At 38.3% G+C, this 21150-nt stretch overlaps 1 protein-coding gene across 1 annotated transcript in view; it reads right to left on the bottom strand.

The window, feature by feature from the left end:
* Positions 1-21150, bottom strand: part of LOC122790988 — a 542539-nt gene that overhangs the window by 75727 nt on the left and 445662 nt on the right. The window lies entirely within an intron of this gene.

Below are 21150 nucleotides of genomic sequence, written 5' to 3'. Positions count from 1 at the left end.
TTTTTGTAATGAAACTGCACATTAAAATTATTACATTAAGTTTAACGTGCTAATCACAGGTGCGCAACTTGTATGCGAAAATGAAACAGGACATACATTTTTAAACTTGTTCTTTTTACAAAGCAGTTTACTTTACTTATCCAATATTTAAATTTCTGATTTGTTTTACCCACATAGAATGCAGTGCATTTTGACATAACGCAAGATAAACTATATTACTAGTATTACAATAACATAATCATATAACTTAAATACCACAGAGGTGACTGGATGTTTAAAGAAGTTACAGCTTAAAACATACTGGCAGAACCTACATCTACCACATTTGAAAGTACTCTTCTTCATAGAATGGTCTAATGTATTAGCCATTCTTTTGTTCTTTATAGCATAACTTGTTTTTCAAATTCTGACTTCTCTTGTATATAGAACAATCCTTTACTGGAAGACCTTACAGCAATGAAGCATTCAAATTTGAGCAGCTGTGATACTGGTAAGCTAAATGACATTAAATACAATCTAAAACAGTTTGGGGAAAATGTTTACTACTACAAGCTTTTGCAATGGCAGAGAATGAGTCTCTGCCTACTTGCAACATAAAGTGGTTCCATGAGGACTAAGAATTCTGAAGAGGCCTATGTATAGAGACAAATACCCTGATTTGCTTAGGAGGTGGCAATTAATCAATTTAAGTTGCTCATTTCACTATAGGGAATTGATGAATGCTTTCTTCAGCTCTATTTTACAAGAAATGAAAGGAGATACATAGTCTCAGTATGTTACCTTGATTGCTGGTGTGGAATCTAATACACTCACAAATTTAATATTAGAAATGCAAGATAGACGTATTGCCTTTGATAATAGACTGGCAGAAACAAAAAAAGTATCAAATGTGGCAGCTGCAATCTATCAGACATAAAAAGAGATGTTATTACTAGTGCTCTTTTTAGACATCAAAAAGACAAAGGTTCTGCTCATGTTTTTAATTTTGTGTGTTACTAATAGTTTAGCTCGTGGTGGAAATATTGTACATCTGACTAAATTAGATGAATTTTACTGGGTTTTATGCCTAGCTGCACATATATTGCCAGGTTTGAATAGTACTGTCTCTTTAAAACCTTTGCTTGTAGAACATCAAACGCATGTGTAATTAATTATGACATCACTATATAAATGAATTTGATACATTTCTGTACTAAGCCTGAAGGTGAAAGTGTTTTTACTTGCATTTCATTAAAGTGTTCTTGGTCTAGACTAGCAGTTTGTGTGTTCCAGTGGTTCTTTGTTCTGCTGTTTTTAATTTAAAAGATTTCATATTAAATAAGTCTCATATGTCAGTTTTAAACAACTTTTTTTCCATTTATTCCTTCAAAGTCAGTTTGCCCAAAGTTTTAATAATTTGAAATTGTATGTTTGTAAGTTAAATTTGTATTGTATATTGCATGATGTTGAAGACTTTAACTGCATTAATGCTAATATGTTGAGGAAAAGAAGCACTTTCAGTCCTGCTTTTCAGAGCACTTTGCAGTTATTTTCTGACACTTTTGAAAGTGAACTTCGGGATTTATTAATTACTAAACTGGACTTCAGGTTCACAATTTGTCAGATGAACAGCTAAGGAGGTAAGGAAAAATTGTATCCAACAAAAAAGTATGACATCAAACAGAAGGGGACTCTGCTTCTCATTCTTTTGACAATAAAGCTCATAGAGAGACTTTGTCAGTGAAACATTTTTCCAATGTTCCAAAGGAAAATGCTTAAGAGGCAGAAAAAAGCACAGGAGTTAACTAGAAAAATCACAAATACCTTGGACTTGAACCAGAGTCTCGTGTTGGGAGATGGAGATGAATAGGAAAGAAGATTAGCAGCAATGAAATTAGTGAATGAATGTGAGATTATAAAGAACCAATCAAATTTGCATTTGTGGAACACGGCTTTGAAAGAAAAAAAATGTCTGAGAAAGACTGGACTGTTGTTGACTTTGTTAAACATGTGGATGAACTGTAAAGCATACACCCCACTTTATTTCATTAATGTTTAGGAAGACACTAAAAGGAAAAAAAGTAACTATGTAAAGCAACTTTTGTTCTTATTAGTATTTGTAGAAAACATTTCATGATATAAACTGCATGTCATATAGTAAAGCAGTTTTGTGCTGTAAGTAGTCAGGGCTATCTAATGTGATAAAGATATTAAAGTAAACAAGTATTTTTTAGTTATAAGAAATATAGACTTTACAATATAATGAGAAGAAAGTCTGGACAAAAGTTAATATGTTGTGGATCTTGGGCAGCTTGGGTGAGCTGTGGGGTATAACAGTGCACTGATATTATATAGAGAGTTAGGATGTTTTCTCTTATTTTTTGCAAAAGTGAATGAATTAATGCATTGTCTTAATCTATTAACAAGTGTTTTTGTAAGCAAGTAGGCTTGACACATAAGACAGAATGATAAAAGCAGTGAAAATGCTAAGTTGCTGGCATATGCAGTGATAACTGCTTGTTTGTCTCCATTAGTAAAAGTTCAGTAGGAGTCAAAAACACTGCAGCTTAAAGCACATCCTGTTCTGTGCTGAGTAAAACTGATAGATTTCTTCATGCATCTGTAGAGTCGTTGGCTGTTTTTTCCCCCTTGTCTCACTGCTGAGTAAGTTTTCATGAAGATGAGCTGTCTGAAGGTGCAAGCAATTAATCTTGAGAGTTCTAAGCATTCTTTGCTGAGGGAAATAAAATTTAAGGGCAAGCAGTTCAGTTAAAGTAAGGTTCAAAATTATCAGTGAATAAGAGATATCATCAATAGCAGCCTTATAAATAGCACAACATATAATTTTGTTTTATTTAATGATAGACACTGCATTTTTTCTTAGTGCTAAACATTAATGTTTTCTGAAAGCATAAAAGCAGTTTTTCACATCTGGGAAGGGAAGAGGGATAAGAAAAGAACAACCACCAATCTATTTAATTGGGAATACAGGCTGTAACATGCATTTTAGCATGAGTAACCTTAATTCTAAAATCACGACCCTCAGAAACCAAACCAGTAAATCCAAAATACACACACAAGGCTGGAACCAATAGAAATAAGTCAGTATAAAATTTTATTGAAACAAGGTTAGCGCTTTTATCCGGTGTCTATCACCAGACTTCATAAGACAGTATTACAAATCCCAACCCTTCATAAAATACTCATTCCAATTAAAATGTCAACCAATGAAATACCTAATGAATTTAATCACTTCATTACATCATTAAGTGAACTTTTAAAGCAATACTTTAATTTCTTACTTACTTTTGTCAAAACCATGATTATAAAAATAAAAATAGGATCAATGTTCTTATACTAACCATTAATAAATATATTTATATGTAAAATTAGTATACTATTAATAAATATGTTTAAATACACAAAGAAAACTAAGTCAAGGTATATATGAACATTTTTATGAAATACAGCAAAAGGATGAAAAAAATGCATTATATAAACATATCAAAGCTAATCCACATCACAGCTTCAAATTTGTAGTGTTACAACAGGTAAAGGGTGAAATAAGAGGTGGTCCTTGGAAACTTTATTTAGAGGATAGAGAGACCTGGTGGCAATTACATTTAAATGCTCATTCCACACCAGGGTTAAATGATATTATATCCATTACAAGTAAGTTGAAGCTGAGAACCTTTGATAGATAAACACACATGAATTTATTTATATATATATTTTCAAACATTTGTTCCCTATCTAGTAACAATCAGATGCTTGTTTATATAAATTATTGCTTATATAAATGTTTGTTTATATATATGTATATATATTTGTTCATATTTATATAGCGTTTTATAAAATTATTTATTTATAGTATTAATTCCCCAGCCTGAACATAAACCCCTACTTCACGAGATGGGTTGCCAGTTGGCTCACGGATAGAACCCACATGTTGAGAGTTGCAAGCTCTAGGTCCGACTCTAAACCGTTTACAAGTGGCGTCCCCCAGGGCTCAGTCCTGGGACCCCTCCTGTTTGGTATATACTTCTCAGAGGTACAGGCAAGCACAGGAGGACTATGGTTGACCAAGTTTGCAGATGACTGCAAATTGGGGGTAATAACTGACTCTCTGGCTGATACAGACATCCTCCAGAAGGGTCTCACTGATATGGATACCTGGTGTCAAAATCATCGCCTCAAGCTAAATGACAAAAAGTGCATAGTCATCCCCTTTGGAAAAAACAAAGTACCTGCGAACTACCACATATGTGGTAGTCCCCTAAACACAGAAAATAAAATAAGGGATCTGGGGACCCAGGTAGATAGTAATCTCTCCTTCAATAATCATATTGCCAAGGTGGTTAGAAAATCCTTCTATGTGGCCTACCTAATCACAAAAGGGTTCTCATCTAGAACAAAAGAGGTTATTGTGCCCCTCTACTCATCAGACCCATCATAGAGTACAACGCCCCATTTGGGATGTACCTTACAAGACACCTGCAACAGCTGAAAAGACCACATAAGTACCTCACCAAGAGGATTACTGGCCTCAAACAGATGCCCTATGCAGCCCGACTGAAGAAACTCCAGCTGTATTCGGTTGCATAACACCTACTCAGAGATGATCTCTGCCTGACATACAAGGCCATGTCCAACCCAGAATTGATGGACATGCTCCAACTAAAAAATAAAAAACAAATCCCCGAGAGCCACAAGCTCTAGGGATCTAAACCTCACCATAACGATAAATAGGACTTGCTGAAGGGATAGATTCCTGTCCCAGAGACTCCCCATGCTTTGGAACAGGATTCCAATCTACATTAGGCAGAGCCTTCCACTAACACTCTTCAAGAGAAACCTTGACGAGTGGATGGGAAACAGAAAATTTACTCTAGGGATCACTGCAGTGGCTCTGCTGGACAGAGGCACAGGGAACTAATCTAAGGGGGCAGCGAAAGCCAGCACATTCTGGCTTGGCTTACATATGCCCTCGGGCAGATAGCCTAGTACTTACCTATGAACCTAAGAAATAGAAACTGAGGTCATGAAGTACCTCCAAAGTGAAGGATTCACTGTAGAAAATCTAATTCAGAAAACACGGCAATAGCACAGAGCAATGGAACTCCAAGTTAAAGGGAAACCAGTGGAATGGGAAGCACTTGGTCAGGTGCCATATGAAGATATTTTGGAGCCTTCCACAGAAAACCAGTATAAACATTCACTTGAAGCCCAACAGCAAGGGAAGGAACAGGAAACTGTGGAAACTCTGATGCAGTTAATGCTGAGAAGTGATAGGCCAGTGAGTTCTGATATGATAGAGCATCAGATGGCACAGGATGAAATTGAAGAGAATGTGCCACAGGAACATGCAATAGAACTTTCTATAGAATGCCCACAGGAAATGGAAAACAAACAATGTGCCCTCAGTTTAGAAGACATCAAGCTAAAAGAAGAATTGCTTGACTTAATAAACATATTAACATCAATGAAAGAAAAGGATTGCAGAAGGTCAATAAAACCCAAAAAGTCAGAAGTTTGATAAATCAAATAAACACAGTAATTAGGACTGTCCATAGAGATTTGTGTGATATAACACAAGTAAACAGGATATATTACGGTGCAGCTAAATTAATAACTCATAAAGTTCTACCACAAGAATGCAGGGTAGTGAGGGAGAGAAAGGGGAGAAACTATTAGAAGAGTATAGAAGAGGGAACAGATCAACAAAAACACTCAGAAAGATAGACATGATAAAAGCAATGCACAGTATTAGACCAGATCAGGATCTGTCAAGCACTATTGCAAATAATAAGCTAAAAATCTCAGCACAGGCAGAAAAACTTAGAAGATACGTAGACAAATATAAAGGAAAAGTACAAAATAAGCAATTTATTGATGAACCAAAAATGTTTTATAGAGAATTGGGAAATAAGGTAAAAGGAACTGAAAGACCACCAAAAAAAGAAGAAATAGATAAACTTTGGAAAAGTATCTATGAAGATCCTGTGGAACATAAGAAGCTACATGGAGAGAAGTAAAAGATGGAATAAGTAGTTTAAAGGTACAGGATATGAAATGGGATGAAGTAACAACCAGAGAGATTGTAACAAAGTTAAGAAAAGCCTCTAACTGGAAAATCCCAGGCCCAAATGCAGTACCTAATGTCTGGTTAAAAGTATTAACATCTTTGCACAAAGATTTAGCCATGAGTAAGAACTGATATATGCATCCCAAACAGACATCAACCTGGCTAACAGGAAAAACAATGTTCCTACTTAAGAATGAACCTGCAAGCTACCCTAAAAATTACAGGCCAATAACTTGCCTTCTGACGAAGTATAAATTATACACTGGAACTGATGCTGACAGAGTTTATAATCATTTAGAAAAAAACTCAATTACGGCAATAGAACAAAAGGGTAATAAAAGAAAGTCATACAGAAATAAAGGATCATTTGTTGTTAAATAAAGTCATAGTGGAGAACTGTAAAAAGTGGAAGAATTTAAGTATGGCATGGATTAACTACAAAAAAAGCATCTGATAATATCCCACATTCATGGATAAAAGAGTGCTTAGAAATGTAGAAGATACACTTTACACTGATCAACTACATTACAGTGGCCATGAAACAGTGGCAGACCACTTTGCAATTAAGCCATAATAAAGGACAACTTATTATTCCAGAGATAAAAATCCAAAGGGGGATATTCCAGGGAGAGACTCTGTCACCACTGCTATTCTGTCTTGCCCTTAATCCATTAAGGTGTCTACTTAATAGCTTAGGTCATGGCTATAATTTGGCTCCTAGAAAACAACAAAATGCAAAGACTTCTTTGTTGATGATTTGAAACTGTATAGCTCATCAGATGAGGAACTGAAAGCACAACTGCAAACTGTCAAAACGTTTTCAGATATAAAAGAATGTCATTTGGTCTTAAATGTGCAAAATCAACCTTTAAAGCAGTAAAACAGCAGCACCAAGAAAACATCAGTTTGGGATGAAAATGTGAAATAAAAGAACTTGAGCAAGAGGGAGTGTATAAGTATTTGGGAACTGATGAAGGATCAACAATAAAACATAAACAATGTGAATAATACTTAGTAAGGAGTACTTTAGAAGACTTAAATTAATCCTGAAAACACCACTGACATCTACGAATAAAATCCAAGCTATAAACCAATTTGCTTTTCCTGTCCTAACTTACAGTTTTGGAGTGATTGACTGGCCCCAAAATGTGCTAGATAGATTAGATAGGAAAAGAAAGATGCTTCATATGCTCACCAAATGATTTATAAAAATCAGTGCATACCAAGATTATATATTCTCCGATCTGAAGGAGGAATGGGCCTCCTTGAAAATGATTACATGTATACATCTGCAAATGTGGGACTCCACACACATCTGCTGACCTCACAAGACCCAAATATAGTGAAAGTTTTGAAACACGAGGAGAATAAATCTAAGATTACTTCCCTGCTTAGGCTAGCAGAAGCATATCTGTGTCGAGCAGGAATGGAAATCAAACCACAAGTAGATAAAAATCAGGCAGCAAATGAATGTGCAAAAAAATAAAAGAAAGAATATAAGGTGAAGGACCAGATGAGAAAGCAAGAAATGTGTAAAAAGCATAAATATAGTTGCAGTGTAGAAAACATCTGTAAAAACATCATGCTGACCAGGAACAAACAATGGTTAAGGAGAGGCAAATTTAAACCAAGAGATGAAAGGTTAATATTGGCAGCCAAAGATAGTGGTCTACGTACACGTTGGTTTACAAAGTCCATTGAACATGTGGGAGAAACAGACAAATGTAGGTTTTGTAAAACAGGATTGGAAATAGTTACATACCTCGTTGCTGGTTGTGACATACTAATGGCAGAATGATTGCATACTGAAAGGCATAGTAATATGGTGAGACTGTTGCACTGGGGATTGTGCAAACATTATTGTATTGAAGTGGCTGAAAAACACTGGAAATATGAGCCACGAAGCATCAAAGAAAATGAAGTCTATGTCACATGGGAGCATCCATTACCAGCAGTTCAAAAAAGATAGATACTAGAACACCAGATATAGTGGTCCAGGAAAAGAAGACAAAAGTAGCATTGATCATTGAAGTAGCCACACCCAATGACGACAGTGTCCTGTGTACAAACACAAAGCCATAAAATATCAGGATTTGCAGGCAGAAACAAGAGCAATGTGAAAAAAAGATACCAAGATAGTTCCAATAGTAAAAGGAGCAACGGGTCTTATAAAAAGAGTCTACAATCATATTTAGATATGTTACCAATACATGTAACGCCATACGAATTGCAGAAGGTGTCATTACTGGGCACATTGCGGGTGCTGTGAAGAGCACTAGTGGGTGACAAAGAATGAAACAATACTAATTTCATGATCTTTAATCGTATTTTGACTTAGGAATGGGGGTCATTCCCATCACAGTATTAGACCCCCAAAAGATTTGGAGAAATTAAAAAAACAAGAATCCATATTATCTTGGAACATAAATGGCCCTACAGGTATAGACAAAAAGGAAAGAATAATGAACTACATCAATAAATGCACAGAGCAAACAGCAATGTTGCAGGAAACATATGATAAAGAAAATGATTTCAGGCGGATATTCATCAGAATACCTGGGACAATGGAAAAGGGGAGTAATTATACTAATGGCTAGAGGAGCACCAACAATGTCAGAAGAGGAAAGTAATAATGGTAGATTTATGGTAGTAAGGGGCTAAAGGCAATGGAGAAGGATTACACTGGCATGTATTTATATTCCACCAAAAACTGCTATTATGGAGCCTAAGAAAATGTTGGCAGAAATAATCAGCTTTCAGCAGGGAATATTACTCCTTGGTGGGACTGGAATTTGATTTGAAACAGTGATGATGTATCTAAAGAAGTTGGAAGGTAAAATATAATAAAAGAGTTTAGATTTCTGAAGAAATTCATGAAAATAATTGGTATGGAAGATGTCACATATTATTCCCCATGGTATAATAATGGAGCTAGACTGGATAGAAATTATATTTTACAGGAATATATGCATTTAATTGAAAGCTTTGACACAAATCCGATAACTATTTCATATTGTGTACCAATAAAAACTAAGATAAAAATACAGAGTAATGAAGTAAAATGAAACACTGGCACATTCCCACCTACCTGTTACAAGGAGAGGAATTAAAGAAATGAGTAGTGGAAATTATTTAGGAGTTATTAGGACAGAAAGAAATTTCTTCAGAAGTTATAGCTTGTGAGTGGGAAAAATGAAAATGGGGTTTAAAAATAAGGTAGACATATATGGTTAAGAAGTAACACAAATTACTTACAGGCACTGACAAATGTTAAAGTACTGCAGAATAACTAGAATCTCACAAGACAAGAGACGGAACAACTGCAGAGTGTAAAAGGGAAAATAAGGGAGTGTATGGATAACATGCATGAGTTTAGAATGACTGCTGTTAAGAAACTATTTTTTGATAACTTCAGAAGACAAACTTTTAGCACAACAACTTAGGCAACAGAAAGTGGAAAGGGTTTTCACCAAACTTAGGGAGCCTATAACAAGAAAAGTAACCAGAGATCATGTAGCGGTATTACAGATATTTCAGAAATTTTATGAAAATTTGTATAAAGCAAAGAAGTGTGGAAATCAAGAGCACAAATGGAAATATTTATGGAAGAGTTAATTATGCCACAGTTAGAGGTAGATGAGGCTCAGCAATTATCAGTTAAAACAGGAGGAGATGAGATAAAAAAAAGGCTGTATAATCAATCTGCAGAAATGTCTCCAGGAACATATGGTATTCCTTTGAAAGTTTAGAAAGTGATAAAGATCTGGAACATTTTTTTTTAACAGCGATTTAAAAGGAGGGGAAGCACCAACATCTTGGAAAAAAAATGTGGTGGCTGTAATACCTAAAGACACAAAAGATCCATCAACCCCACCTTCATATTGACCCATTTCCATTTTAAACTACAATTACAAAATGTTTATGTTTATATTAGCTAAAAGAATGGCAAAGGTGTTGATAGATATGGATCAAAGCGGTTTTATGGAGGGGAGGCAAACATCTGACAACATTAATAGAACAGCGATGATCCAGAGGGAAGCAAAATGTGGTGGATCTTGATGCAGAGAAAGCATTCAGCAGAGTAAGCTGAGATTTTATGAGTAGGGCAATGGAAGCATTTGCATTCCTTGATACAAAGGAAGATATATGATTGATCAAAAGCAAACATTAAAGTGGAAGCGTTCCTCTCAGATAAGTTGCGTCGGAACCAAGCAGGGGTATTGTCTTTTCCTTTTGTTATTTGCTTACATTTAGAGCCACTGGCAAAGAAAATAAGGAACTCAGAAATTCAAGGATATAATTAGTATGGTAACCAAGAACAGTTAGCTTTATTTGTAGATGATATTTTGTATCTGATAAATTCAGGAATTTATTTCTCAGTTTTGTGGAACATTTTGAGACAGTTTCAGGTCTTTTTGGGATTTAAAATTAGTGAAGCTAAAACAAAGGCTATAGCCATAAATTGTGTACCCACACAATAATTGGTTCAGCAATACCCATATTTATGGAAACAAAATAAGATGACGTATTTAGGAGTATAGATTAAAACGCCTTCTGTTATGGCAGCCAAGTATATGTGGTAAGAGACTAAACAGAAGATAATACAAAAACTAAGAAACTGGAAGTTCTCGTTTTTTGAATATGGATAGTAAGATACAAGCAGTGAAATGTTTTAGCCCAGTTGGTTTTATATACAGGTCAGGCATATTTTTATCAGCCACAGGAGAAGTTATGGACAATAATTAACAAAAAGTTGAAGGAATTTATCTGGGAGGAGAAGAGGGTAAGAGTTAAATAGGATAAGTTGGTGCTTCCAATAGAACGGGGGGGGGGCTTTGGATTACCTGATTTGAAGGGATATGTTGGAGCTACACAGTTAAGGCTCATACACATAATACAAACAGAAGGTTATAATTCAAAGTGGAAAGGGATGAAGAAGCAAGGAAGAATTCAAGAAATAGAGTGTGGTACTTTGGATGCAGATCCTAAAGGAGAACCACCATATCGAATATTTTATTCATAAAGTAGCAGAACGTATTCTATGAACTAAGCCAACACAAAAATGGAGAAAGGAAACTTTGTGGATAGGGATGGCTGCAAGTAGTGGTATAGAGGATAAGAAAGAGGGGGCTGGAATTTACTGCAGAAAAATGGCAAAGGAGCAATTAACTAGAGAGGAGAAAAGGTCACAGAATGAGATGAGGCCAAGAAGAGATTTAGACTGCAGGCTAGAGACTACATTCTCTACCAGGGATTGATATTAGAGTATAGGCAAAGGGAAAGAGAAAGGGATGGGGGAATCCTAAGTGAAAGATCTGCTTTGGTAGAGTTTTTAACTGAATCGAGAACAGAAACTGCTGTTAAAAAACGGATATTTAGTAGGGCATATAAGATATTGCACAGTACCTATAAGAATGAATATGAGGCAGTTAAAAGAGATAGGGAAGACAGACTGGATAAACAATTTACAAGAGAACAATGGGAGGACATGTGTATGGCTCACAAGTATACAATAAAGTCCAGAAGGTTTATGATTTTTGCTTGAAAGTGTTTGCATAAGTTCTTTTTATACTCCAAGCAGATTTCAAATAATTTTTCCTCAGGGAGATAGCAAATGTTGGAAGTGTGACAGCGAAGAAACGGTTAACTGGGAACATACATTTTGGGAGTACAATGATATGGCACATTTAAAAAAATATTCCTAAAGAGCTCTCTGTCAGGGATATTGGGTCAGCAATTGGTGTAACTAAGGAAATGATTCTTCTGACCTGGAACACAGGATCTGAAATGCCTAGACAGAGCAACGTCTTGCTAAGTTCAATTCTGATGGCTGCCAAAAAGCAGTTGCTACAAAATGGAAATCAAAGTCTAAGCCAACTGTAGTTGAAGTACTGAATATTGTAATAGAAATAAAATAACTGGAAGTGGGATCTTTAGAAAAGGGAAGGAACAAATTACATATAAATAAATGGAAGTTGTGGGAACAATACACGCAGAATAATGTTTAGAGGGAGAGAGGTTTAAGGGCTCAGTCAGTTTTTTGTATTTCCAATGCTGGTATAAACTTGGCACATTTGCATGGAACTGTTCTCTGTGCCAGTACCATGTACAGATGCAAGCATTTGAAGCATTGCTTATTTTTTTATTACACTGTAAAGGTTTGCTGCACTAGTTACCTTATTATAGCACCTAGCACAGCATCTGATTTGGAGCCGGGCAGCATCTTTGGTTAGGTTAGCTACAGATTACACCATGTAAGCACACTTCCCTCATCTGGTTACAAACACCCTCAACTACTATTGCTTTCAAGTACACATTATGACCTGCAACAATGGATGAGTACTTTCCTGCTATCTCTGCATCCAGCTTTGATGGACATGGGTATCCTGAGGCAATGTAACGATTGCCATATGTACACTGACAATCACTTAATTCTCAAACAGACAAATACAGTATGTGAGAAATGTAGTTATACATTGGCAATGGAGGCTATGCTCTCACATAGAGACACAAAAAGCAACAAACAGGTTGTTAGCGACTCACACACATCACTCACTGCACCCAAAAAGTCCAAACACATAGACCCACACATGCGGAGATGCTCACATGCAACTTATCCAAACCTCAAAGGGCTCTGAGGTGCAGTCCTCAGAAACTCCACATCCACACAAACAAGACAATTCCTATCACAACACAAAGCTAAATCTCATTGTGTCTTAACTACCAAGCCCATAAGATGAAACACTCCACAACCCAATATTCTGGTCATAGGAGACTCCATTGTGAGACACACTAATGTCCCTCTTACCAGGCTGGACAAGGAGAAAGTTAGTTATTTGCATGTCAGGGGCCAGGATTTGCCAGATCACACAAGCACTCGGGTCCACTCACCTTTAAGTACCAGTATGAATAAGTCACAGTCCATGCGGTTATGAATGCACTGAGACATACATCCTTGGACTATATGAAGACAGATATGATTGAGCTCTCAGAATATGTGTCACAAGCAGGTATGAGCCCAGCACCGAGCAGAGTTTTACTGGCTTCAAGGATGATGCCACAATATCAGAAGGAAATGATCAATTCTAATAAATGGCTTAACTACTGGTGTCATTCCAAAGGGGTCCCATACTTGTCAGCCAGGGAGGACATGGTTGACAGGCCACGCTACTTTGCCAGGGATGGTCTTTGCCTGTCACCTCTAGGCTTTCAGATATTGGCCATAACATTATCCACCCCACAGTGCCTTTTTTAGGCATTGCCAAACAGACAAACCTTTCAACATAACAAAAACTATTCAGGACAAGCTAAAGGTGTTGCTGCTCAATGCTAGGAGCAAAATGAAATTGCACCCCCAGGAAGCTCTCCTCACCCTAGAGAATGCTGACGTCTGTGCAGTTACTGAAACATAGCTCAAATCCACAGAAAGCACAAAGGCTATAATGCCTTTCAACTATTCCGACCACCCATTGAACATGAAAGAGCTAAAGGCGGAGGTGTATCTATCTACATAAAGGATAAGCATACCTCAAGGCTGATCAAACAATATGACATGCTTGAACTACTCCATGTCCAGCTAACCATGGGAAACATCCATTACCATTTTCTTACTAGTTACAGGTCCCTCAATATGAAACAGGAAACCCATACATCATACCTGAAGTTAGTAGAATCACCATCCAGCCCAATACCATACTCATGGGTGATTTTAACTACCCCTCCATTAACTGGGAGGCATATATGACCACTAACATGCAGGCCCAAAGACTTCTTAACTTTGTAAATTCAAATTTCTTGACTTTGTAAATCCAAATGCCCTGGAGCAGTTAGTCTGCACTCCCACAAGGGGAGCAAATATCCTAGATCTGGCACTCACAAATATGGGAGAGTGCTGCACCCCCCCCCCCCCCCCAACCAAGTGTTATGTCCTCACTAGTAAGATCAAATCACAAAGGAGTCTCCCTTGAAATAAAGGTAAAACTAGTCCCCTCACCTAACTCCAAAAACTTTAAGAACTTCTCTAAGGTAACTTACCCTCTATTAAGGTATGGGATAGCTACTTTCCAAGATCCCCCAAATCTAGAAAAAAAAAACAGAAACCTACGCATAGGTATACAGAAAAGCCCTGTATGACCATATAAACAACTGCATAAAAATGGCAGTATCAGACCAAAATAAACCCAGGTAAAACTACAAAAACAAACCACCCTGATATACAACAAAAGAAAGAACATCCTGTCGAGAACTAAGAGGAAATGTGCACAACAGAGAAATAAGTCCCTCATTAGTCTAAACAAGTGAATCATGGTACTAGTCAAGTCTCTGAAAGCAGTCTTTGAGGTAAAAATAGTCTCCAAACCTAAGGATAACCATAAGCCATTTTTTTTTCAGTTATGTCCGCAATCTTAAGGGCAACACCCAGCAATGTGTGGAATCAGTTATAGATAACATCACCTATACTCAGCCAGAAGACATAGCAAATCTGCTAGCTAACAAATTAATCTCAAATTTCACCTTCCCATCACCCACAGTTCTCCCCAAAAAAGATCCACCACTCCACCGCCAATTATCAACAAAGAACAGGTTGCTACTGCACTCTAAAGCTAAAAACACTGCTTCAATGAAGCCTGACAATATACCATGTTGCCACTTAGCTTAAATCAGGACTTATCAGATCATTAAGGATCTCTATTTTACTATAGCCTCTAGACTGGCTTTGTCCCAGTAGAGTGGAGGACAGCGACAGTTATCCCTCTGCATAAAGGGGGGCCCTCTACTGACCCAGGAAATTAGGCACCTATGAGTTTGACCAGTCTTATATGTAAGGCTATGAAAAGAATAATCATAGACCTGATAAATAATGACATAGGAGACCTCCAAACACTGGATCCGACCAAATTCAGCTTTGTCAAGGGCAGGTTGTGCCTATTGAATCTGGTGGATTTCTTTGAGAAAGTCACTAAGGCAATGGATGAGGGCAAAACAGCACCTACTTCCATACCTAGGCCTGGCCAAGGAATGACAATTCCCCACTCAGGTGTTATAAATAAACTCACAAAACTGGGCATAAATCCCTATGTTACCTGATGGATAGCCAATTGGCTCACAGACAGGACACATCTAGCTACTAGTGGTGTACCACAGGGCTCAGTACTGGAACCACTCCTGTTTGGAATGTACTTCTCTGAAGTCAAGGCAAATGTGGAAGGCCTCTGGATGACAAAGTCTGCCAACAACTGCAAGCTGGGGACAATTACTGAATTCTCCAGCATTGTAGATATCCTTCAGAAGGGTCTAGATCAGTCAAATGATTGATGCCAGAACCATTGCCTAAAACTAAAGGCAAAAAAATGCTTTATCATACCCTTTGGGAGGTCAAATACCCCTACAAATTACAATATCAATAACATGCTCCTTAGAGTGGACACAGAGGCGAGAGCTCTACGTACACAAATAGATAGAAGCCTGAACTTTGACTACCACGTGTTCATACTGCTGAGGAAATCCTTTTGTGTGGCACAATTTATAAGTAAAAGTATGGCATCCAGATTCAAGGAAATTATAGCCCCGCTGTATTCAGCCCTCATTAGATCAATAACAGAGTACAGTGTGCCATTTGGCATGTACTTGACTAGGCACTTACAATAGCTGAGCAACCTCAGAGGTAGCTCACAAAGAAAATAGAGCATGCAAACAACATGAACTAAGTGGATAGACTAAAAGCCCTACCCCTTACCTCTGTCTCCTACTGACAATTAAGGGGTGACCTATGCCTGACCTACAAGGCACTCACAAATCCAGCCCTGATTGAGATGCTACACATCCACAAATAAAACAGCATGATGTTCACCTGATCTAGGGATCTAAATCTAGTCAGTAACTCAAAGAAAACATACTAGAGAGACAGATGTGTCTCAGAGATTGCCTGTTTGTTGGAACAGGCTTCCCATTCGCATTAAGCAGAGATCTTCCCTGGCCCACTTCAAATGCAGTTTGGATCAATGGATGAGGAATCACAAATACACAACTGGGATAGTGCCTGTGTATCTTACGGACAGCGGCAGTCTAAAATATTTAATGCACAGGCACAAATCCAAATCAGTCTGACGAGCCTGATCTGCAAGGCCATGGAACGTATTATCATGGAACTTATAAACAAAGACATTGGCAACCTTAAAACACTAGACCCCACTGACTTCTTCGAATCAGTCTCCTTAGCCGAGGACGAGGGTAAGGCAGTCCACACAGCCTATCTGGACCTCACCAAGGCCTTTGACACCATCCCTCATTCTGGAATCATAGACAAACTTACTAAGCTGGGCATTAATCCCTACGTCACTCGATGGGTTGCCAACTGGCTTACTGACAGAACCCACACTGTAAAAGTAGCTGACTCCAAATCCAGCTCCAGACTAGTGACAAATGGAGTACCTCCGGGTTCAGTCCTGGGACCTCTCTTGTTTGGCATCTACTTCTCTGAAGTACAGGCCAAAACTAAGGGACTCTGGCTAACAAAGTTCACAGATGACTGCAAACTGGGAGCCATTACTGAATCCCCAAATTATGTCGATACTCTACGAAAGGGCCTTACAGAAACAGATGCTTGGTGCCGGAGCCATGGGCTCAAGCTCAATGCCAAGAAATGTATAGTTATCCCCTTTGGGAAAAAACATGTACCCATGAATTACCACATAGGTGGCAGTACACTAAAAACTGAAAGTGTGATAAGAGACTTAAGGACACAGGTGGACAGTGGTCTCACCTTCAATAACCACATCGCCACAACAGTCAGGAAATCCTTCTATATGGCACACCTCATCACTAAGGGCTTTTCATCCAGAAAAAGGAGGTCATTGTCCAACTGTACTCATCCCTCATTAGACCCATTATAGAATACAATGCCCCATTTGGTATGTACCTCTCAGAACATCAGCAGCAACTGGAAAGGCCACAGAAATACCTCACTAAAAGAATCACAGGCCTAAAGCAGATGCCCTATGCTGACCGCCTTAAAACTCCAGCTATACTCTGTCGCATATCGTCTACTCCGAGGCGATCTCTGCTTAACATACAAGGCCATGTCAAACCCAGAGCTGTTGGACATGCTACACTTAAAGAAATCCCAATCCCTCAGAGCCACACACTCCAGGGATCTAAACCTTGTCATCACAATAAACAAAATATGCTGGAGGGATAGGTTCCTGACCCAGAGACTCCCCAGACCCTGGAATAGATTGCCCATACATGTCAAGCAGAGCACCTCTTTGGCCCTCTTCAAAACCTTGATTACTGGATGGGAGAAAGGAAATTCACCCCAGGGATCACGTCAGTTGCCCTGCTAGACAGGGGTCCAGGGAAGTAAATAGTGTGGGAAGAAATAGCCAGGGAATTGTTATGACTAGGCTTGTATAGGCCCTAGGGCCGATAGCCTAGTACCAACCTATGAACCTATGCCACCCTCTTGTCCGTAGGGGCCATATACTGGGTAAAATCTGGTTGTCTAGGTTCAAAGGTGTTTACTAGGCGAATGACCACAAGGGCCTTTTTAAGCCTAGCTATGCATTCCAAATCTCTGACAAGTTCTGATACCCTTGATAAGTGTAAGCATGGTTTTGAGAGATGAACCATTTACAGGTTACCTGCGTCCATTAGAGACATAGGTGCCAAACCAGGGATGAATTTTCAGTTTCCCATCCAATTGTCCAAGTTGCACTTGAATTGGATTATGGAGGAACTCTGCTTCACATGGATGGGGAGCCTGTTCCATAGACGGGGTAGTCTCTGGGATACATACCTATCTCTCCAGCAGGTCCCATTTATATCACAGGCAAGGTTTAAGTCTTTAGAACAGGTAATGCTGATGCTGTTTGTTTTGTGGATATGCAGGAGGTCCATCAGAGTGGGGTCTGGCAATGCCCTGTATGCCAGAGATAGGTCACTCCTCAAAAGCCTGTAGGAGACAGAATACAAGGAAAGGGGCTTGAGGTTAGGCTTTGTAAGGGCCCTTACGCCGTTAGCTTAGTAATCTCCTATGAACTTATAAGGAAAAGGAGGAATTAAGCAATTAGTTTTGCTGAAAGTTATAAAAAAGAATATATGTGATGTATAATGAATGTAACTGAAATATTAATATGGTTTGTTTTCTTTTATATTAATGTATTTTTGCCTTTGTCTTGAGTGATAATTTAATAAAGGTATTAAAAAAATACAGTAATCTCTTCCATTGCCATAAAAACTTAACAGTATTTTCCAGTCAGGTTTGGGTATATTTGTGAAGAAACATGACTGCAAAAATTCAGATGATTACGTGGTGTGAACATACCTCTTCAAGACAATGAGGAGATTAAACTACATGGGACCAGAAGCAGTACAAGGATCAGCTTATATTTTGGTAAGGTACTTTGGAAGTCTTTGCATTCCTCAGTTAAGTATTATTACCAGAGTATAGCATTTTGTTTAGTTCACCATCTCAGTAGGCTTTGTACACAGGATTAAGGAATAAATATCTCTGTATAGGACCAAATGCTTCTACAACACTTCCAGCTTTTCAATGAATGCAACATAGTCACACAGTTTGTTGACTAAACAATTCTTTCCCTGCTGTTTGACATTTACATTTGATAACAAACCAATAATGTGAATAAGAAATATCCGATCACTCAAGCTGACAGTCTTAATTAAAGAATGTGGCATCTTAGCCTTTGTTACTCATGAAATATTTTATTTCCTTATAAAATAACTCAGATTTGGTTACTGTGGCTGCCAGAAGCACAGCTGGCTCCAAAAGCACCCAGTGCCAGTACATCATACCAGTGCCCCACCCTCTCGGCTGTTCAAGTGAAGAGCATAAAAACCCGGCTTATTACACTGAGATCTGCACAACCCCATCTAGCTCTTCTATTGAAGAGAGGAGGAATAAAAAGGACTTTACTTTAATAAGCCAATGGCTAAATTGTAGCCATCAGATGATTACACTGAGGTCCGTGTACCCCCACACCCAACCCCCAGCTAGCTCTTCTATTGAGGAACGAAAAAAAAAACATACACTTTACTGTAATAAGCTGATGTCTACATGGCTAAATTGTTATTCCCTCCAACACATACACACACACACACACACACACACACACACACACACACACACACAGTGTGTGTGTGTGTGTGTGTGTGTGTGTGTGTGTGTGTGTGTGTGTGTGTGTGTGTGTGTGTGTGTGTGTGTGTGTGTGTGTGTACGTGTGTGTCAGGATATGAAAGGAAGGGAAGAGTGAGGAAGGACCTCTGAGTTTTTAAGAATATATAATAGAAGGCATTGAATATCTTGCTTCTGCACTATGTTGCAGTTTCAGAAAAAAAAATGTGCTTTGTGTGGTCTTCTTCTTCTCCTTTTGGCTGCTCCTGTTACAGGTTACCACAGCGGGTCATTGATCCGCAGAACAAGTGGCAATAGAGATTTATGGTGTCGAGTTGCCAGCCCGGTGCCCAACCTTCCTCAGAATACACACAGATGCACACACACAGACACACACAGCGCCACACACACACACACAACCAATATGAAATGTCCAATTCACCTGCAGCATGTCTTGGGAATGTGGGATGAAACCAGAGCACCTGGAGAACACCCACGCAAAGACAGGAAGGACATGCAGACTCCACACTGAAGGTATCCCAGCCAAGAATCGAAACGGAGAACCACTTGCTGTGAAGTGACAACGCTAACCACTACACCACTGTGCCACCCGTGTTTTGCATGGTCTAATAACAATAAAAGTAGTCAATTTTATGAAGGAGTGAGAGAAAAGCAATAGTAACAGGCAGTTTGCAAATGGTCAAAACTACAATCTTTTTTGCATTTTCAGGGCTAGCAGAAAGTGTCCAGGTGTCAACTGGGTGGGCAGCATGCTGGAGAAGCTTGAGATATCAACCAGTATTTTTCTGTGGTTAATTCCTATCACCATGGATGACACTGCAGAAATAATTCTTATGGCGAACATCAGTAGTTGTTTTGGTCAACAGGTAGGCATTTCCTATCCAAAGTTCTTGCCAAACATAAGAAGGATGAAAGCACACATGGTGAACTGAAATTAGTTGATGTATGACTGAGCAAATAAAAATAAAAAAAAATCAAATTGCCATTTCTCCAAATGAGTACACTGACTGATTTGAGGAGTGGGTTCACAGTAGTGGTGTATGCTGTTTGGTTGTGTGAAGGGGTAGAGCTGTTCTAGTAATTGTTCTTGTTTAGGAGTCACTGCCAGTGTGGTCATTAAGTGTGCAGCAGTACTGATTCCTTTATAGGGAGTTTCTCACTTCTTTTAGTGGGTGTGACCATGGAGTTGGTATATGTGGAAATGCCCCCCCCCCCCAAATTGGAAGTGGAGCGGAGCTTTCCCCCCTGCAATGAAACCACCAATATGCTACAATTTGTGCATAAGGATTTTATCTGTGATAGGTGTTGTGTGGTTTGTCCTTTTGTGCATTCAATTATTTTTGTAACTGGAGAATAACAATGTGTTACGGACTCCTGTACTTTAAGGCAACACTTCTCTGTTCTCAGACAAAGTAATTTAATGCAGCTATAGGTTCAATCTGTATCTGACTGTTCTGAATGGAGCTGAACATTGTTTCACCACAGTTCTCTAATAACCTCATGAGGAAAGTTCATCATTTTGAGTCCATATTGAAAAGGTTTGTAACACATTAACTGTTAACAGTTACATTAAGAAACGTCAGTGGTAAAAATATCAAATTATATTAATTCACCAAAATAACTTTACGTATGAAAAAAATACTTGGAACCAAGATGCCAGCTTCCTAGATAATGAGGTTTGTAAGTGTTCCACATTTTACCAATTTGTTCCATATTGTCAGAGGCGGTTTTCCACATTTTAAAGATGGAAGATTGACAGCTATGCAACTCATTCACCCTACCCCCTTAAACCACACAGCCACACAAATGCATCAATCATTCTACAGCAGTTCTTACATTACTTTCTGTCTTTGCAAGATCAGTTGAATGCACAGTATGGCAGAAGTGCCAGAGAATAAAGGAAACCAGTTGAAACTTAATGCTTTTACCAATACAG

Source organism: Protopterus annectens, chromosome 16.part0 (genome assembly GCF_019279795.1).
Source record: "Protopterus annectens isolate FY-2018-M chromosome 16.part0, PAN1.0, whole genome shotgun sequence".
NCBI lineage: Eukaryota > Metazoa > Chordata > Ceratodontiformes > Protopteridae > Protopterus > Protopterus annectens.
The sequence above is the reverse complement of the archived record's forward strand: the minus strand, read 5'-3'. Positions and strand labels throughout refer to the sequence as shown.